The sequence below is a fragment of the Notothenia coriiceps genome, unplaced genomic scaffold (genome assembly GCF_000735185.1).
Source record: "Notothenia coriiceps isolate Sejong01 unplaced genomic scaffold, NC01 NC01_scaffold00001183, whole genome shotgun sequence".
Taxonomy (NCBI): Eukaryota; Metazoa; Chordata; class Actinopteri; order Perciformes; family Nototheniidae; genus Notothenia; species Notothenia coriiceps.
Window position 1 is genome coordinate 924 of NW_011333884.1, and position 5,254 is coordinate 6,177.

At 39.0% G+C, this 5,254-nt stretch overlaps 1 long non-coding RNA gene across 1 annotated transcript; it reads left to right on the plus strand.

Moving 5' to 3' along the window:
- Positions 1-388: 388 nt before the first annotated feature.
- Positions 389-1,239, plus strand: LOC104959619 (uncharacterized). Its single transcript, XR_799891.1, has 3 exons — positions 389-484; positions 925-986; positions 1,156-1,239. It is a non-coding gene; the product is annotated as an uncharacterized lncRNA (long non-coding RNA).
- Positions 1,240-5,254: the final 4,015 nt, after the last annotated feature.

Sequence of the window (5,254 nt, forward strand, 5' to 3'; positions counted from 1 at the left end):
GTGCGTTGAAGCTTCAATGCTTCTGCCCATTCACTTTGAATGGGGTGACGTCACGCTTTGCCGAACTGCATTGTGGTTCCGTCGCTTCGCTCTGCTCGCTTCAAAAGTTGAGCAATGTTCAACTTTTGAAGCTTCGAAGGAAGCGTCAGCCAATCAAATCACATGCCAGTACAAGCTCTAGCCAATCAAACCGTGTGCTTGTGTGTCCGGGGCGGTTGATTCATGTGATTGGTTGTTGGTCGAGTTTCAGACACGCCCTCCAGCGAGCTTCAACGCACGCCGCCGTGTGGACGCGGCATAAGGGCCTACCTACATGTGAAACATATTTTTAAAAAAAAGCTATTATTGGGTTATTTCCAGTTTGCTAATAGTTGTGCTGATCCCTGTCGTTTTTCTTATCTTCAGAATGTGGATGCCCTTCTTCGGTGTCCTATTTGTTTTGACTTTCTCAACATTTCAATGATGACGAAATGCTCTCACAACTGTAAGTAAAAAGTTGTAGCTATGGTACTATGATAAGAAGCAAACCACTGAGAACATGAATGTAAGACCATTGACTGACTTTTTGAAGATTTAAAATGGTTCAAGTTTATTTTAAATGGGTGTATCTTTGCTTGCACATAGATGCTTAGAATGTACATGCCTTTTTATTCCAGAATTTAGCATTAGTCAAATATGAGAGCTCTATTAGGCTGGAGGTACTCAAATGAGCAGCTATGATAAAACCACACTAGACCCTCCTCTTATGAGTATTGAATACAATTGTGCCCTACAGAGAGCTTTTTTTATGTGTATTGTAAACATTATATTGTATAACAAGAATTGTCACTAAATACCAACTTTTGATTAAAGTAAATACATTCTCTACCTGATGTCTAACGGACTAATTCTTAACACACTGTATTTTTGCATTTCATTTTACAGTTTGCTCCTTATGCATCAGAAAGTTTCTTTGCTTTAAGATGCAGTGTCCTGTTTGCAATGCAGTAAGTATGAACTTGACTGGAGTGCGTTATTATTATGCCTCAAATACATTTGCATAGTCATCATGGTCGTTCCCTTGATGAAAGATTACAGATAATCACCTGTAATCAATTGTATGAAATTGATAAATGACACAAATCCTTATTTACTTGCTTCTTCTTCTCCTTTCAGCAAGCAACAGAGCAAGATCTAAGAACCAACCGTTTATTGGACGAGCTGGTTGTTAACTTCCAGGCTGCAAGGTAACCATACAACACATTATAAAAGGACACCAGTAAGCTGTCTGTAAATACACAGAGTGTACCCTGCATCATTGGTAGCCAGTTTTTCAAAACAGTAAAGCCTGTTTTGGTTTTGTTTAACAGTATTGTTTGGTGTCCACATAAAAGATACGCAAACATTAATAAATTATGCTTGGGTCACTAAATTACCTTTTTTGGCACTTTAATTATCTTTAAGCACTGTTACATCCAACTGTTTGTTTGGCGTTTTGCACACAAGCTCAGATAGAAAACAAGGATATAAGCAATTCCTGTTGTTAATACCATCTACAGCAAACAATAGTTCTTACAGTTATTGTTAATATTTGCCCTCAGAGGTGGATCAACAGAATAATAGAAATGGCACAGCAGGAAATACAACTTACTCTACAATTCATGAAAAACCTCTTCCCCATGAACACAGGTGCACCGCCTGAGCGTCCCTCTGGTCTATATCGTCATGGTTCATAGGACTGAAGAGAGAAACGATTACTCTGGTGATTTCAGGGGATCTCATTGTTATTGAAAAGATTACAATATGTCCACAAGGGAACCAATTTCTTTTTATTGCAATTTACCAGCATTAGAGAAACACTTATAATTGCCTTCCAAAAATCCTCTTCAGATTTAGGGATTTTCTATAAATCAAATGGGGATTTTGTTTTCATCAGCTGAGGTCACTAAAGCTTGTCCTTGTATTGCTCTTCTGTGTGCTGTGTAGCACTCGGTCTGATATTCTTTCATTACAGCAGGATGTAGGCATAGGAAGCGGTGTCCTGAGCTGGTCAAAGAAAATGTCTTTGAATTTGAGTTGTTTTCTTTCCATTGACACTGCGTAGGGAATCATTTCCTTTAACTTGATCACATGGTGGCAACTAGGCACTTGCTTGCACTCATTGGTTTGTCTTAGGCAGACTGATACATTTTGGTTCAAGTTGATAAATGAGATTAATTATCCCTGCTAGTTTGGGATCCTAACATCTTTCTCTTCCTATCATTCACACTCTGTATCACTGTTAGTCTCATACTTTCTGTATCAATTAAGACATACAAATACAAGAGTAAACCAGAAGTAAAACACATAAACATCTCCTTAAAAATGTCTTCTTTGCTTTAGTCTAGCTATTTCAGGAACAGAAAACATTTTATAAACATACCTTTTATGGGCAATCCCTGTTTAAGGTGGACTTTTTGCACCTGCCATGTCAAATAGATGATAGTAAACCTCCTTGACTTAACTGGCTCATTTTCTGTTCATCAGTTGACATTGATCCTGGAAAAAAATCAGCCAAATAATTTCTTCAAGTGCTGTTATAAGTCAGTAAGCTTGTCCCTTCTATCATTCACCTCAATGTTATAATCAACACTCTGAAGGTCTCCGTTCAAACTGTAGACTTTCTGATTGTTATCACTGTTATGAATGAGTAGCTAACGGATTTTAATTTCCTGTTCCTGTCTAGCTTTGAGCGCCTGAAAAGATGGTTTTCCTTGTTGGGTGATTTTGTCATTGAGCATTGTTGTCTCAAACATACTTGTTTAGGAAAAGTTCATTTGCTAAATATATTACAATTTAAAACCTTTTTTCATAGATTTTTATGAAACTCTTCATGAGATGTTTGACCTGTGTAAAAATGTGCCTGTACAGAATCATACAGGAAAAAAATATTTAGATAACCCCAGCATCTGTCAATACAGTTGCCATGTTTCCTGATGTTGGTTCAAAGGGTTTGTGGATTTTTTCTTTCATTGGGCCACTAAACCTTCTCACCGTAAAACATTCTGGAAGCTGTTTGCTAACGGCACTAATTTACTGCCATTAAACTAGAGGCCAATTTCTTGAATCAAGTGTTTAGCTCTTACTGCACTGCTACACATTAATGCATATAACTGCAGTACCCAATTACCTTGCAGTTTCTCCTCATTCAGTGAATCTATTTACAGGGATATAAATGGACTTCTCAAAAGATGCAGTCTATTTCAGTTGAATCTTTCTTAATTTGTACCTATGTTTTCATATAATTGTCATAGTATTACCGTTTGTTTTAAATTAAATAATTCACTTCAATAGAGTTGAATTAATAGTGATATATTGTAATAAATGTGGACAAAGTGATCATAGAATGAGATTGGCAATCCACAGAGGCCACCCAAAGGACTGGGGTCAATACGATTGTGTGTGTAAGTCACTAACTCCAAAAGTGCTATGGTAGCTATTCTTGCTCCCAGTCCCAATTATAAAAGATTATTCTTCACATTATAGAGGCAATCAATGTCTGGGAACAATTTTAGGTTCAATTAGAGTATGTAAATGAAGTAGATGCTATTGACTTTCTTGCTCTTTTGTTCACTACAGGCCTGGACCTGTATGATCAATGAGACATCAAACTAAAGGCTTAGTCTTCGGCTTCCTTTCTCTTAAACAGTATCCCGCTCAAATAGTGAATATTGATGTGTTTCCAAAGGTGAAAACTTCAATAAGGAGAGAAAAGTTTTCTTTTGATATAACGATATATATTTATTGCCGGGAATAGACAGATGCATGTAATGGTGTTTGGCGATTAGACCCCGTTCGGGAGGGGGAAAAACCGAACAGATGAATCCCCCTGGAGGCTAGGTAGTGGAGGCATGAAGGGATCGATGGAGGTCGGTCTGAAGAGGAGTGGTTTATCTTGACCCTGGATTTGGAAGAAAGGAAGGTGGAAGGGGTGGAGGAGGCCTGCGTTGAGTCGTCTGAAATTACAACTGTGAGGAAGGGGAGAGAGCAGATTTAAAGGTTTAGCAATGCACTGTGATAGGCTTGTGGGAATAGAGGCAAAGTGATTTAGCTGGGGAGTGACGCCCCCGATCACTGATTGAGAGAAGGATGGGTATCGTTAGGATTTTATCGATACCGGTACCAGTACCGGTACTGCTTATCGGTATCGGTATTTTTCGATACTCTTATCGATACTTTTCAATAATTTGGTGTTAATAAACTAAAAAAAGACAAGGCGATGTGCCTGCAAGACTGCACCCAGGTAAACAAAACATATTACCCGTGCGCAGCAGCTAACCTGCCTGCGAGCCTTCGCTCAGGTCACATTTACACACGGCGCGGCTGAAGCCAACTAGCACTAATAGCACTAGCAGTATCGCTGCACCGTTTTAGATTCAATGAGTGTCTCGGTTGCAAATGCTTCATTAAGTTGCTTGTGTCACCCCCTTTACAAGCAACTAATTGAGTACATAGATTGCACCTTGCACTATCGCCAATACATTTTTTTTAAAGTGCACCCAGACCTTGGATCGCTTCGCTCTTTCCGCCATGCCTGCGGGAGTCTCACAACAATAATAAGAGCGCTGTTGAGAGAGATGAGGAGTGGCATTTACAGTGGCCAATCAGAGGGGTCTCAAACCAGATACATCACACGGGATGAGGGTTCCCAACCAACCAGAATGGTTTAAAGTTAAACTAAGGAAGTAGACGTAACAGATATACCGATAGCAGCACCATTTGTCCAGCGGCTTAACGGTATACCGATACCGTCCAATCAGGTGCCGGTATTGACTTAGTACCGGTTCTCGGTACCCATCCCTAGAGGAGAGAGAGTAGTAAGATGGGAATATGTGAATGAATGAGTGAAGACGGTCTCCCTGATTGAACTTGCGCTAAGCTTAATTTGTTACACATTTTTAATGCTTTTTTGTCCTGTCTCATTCATTGATAATGGATAATATTCAAACGCATTGGTTTGCAATTTCTTTCTTAAATCCCGGAAACGAGGTGGCTTATTATTTATGAATGGCCTAAGTGTCCTTCCTCCTGCTAAATAATGAATTGTGGATACTATCAGTTTGAACTGTCATGTGTTGTTAAATCAGCTCCATCTCTTTCATTTCCACCTAAAATGACACGTTACATTTTATTTCTGAGGGGGAGTGATAGAATGTTTATTTCACAGTGCCAATGACAATGGAACGGCTCAAAGTTGTTAAATCTTTCTGTTTCATTACCTACCTTGTCTTAATGG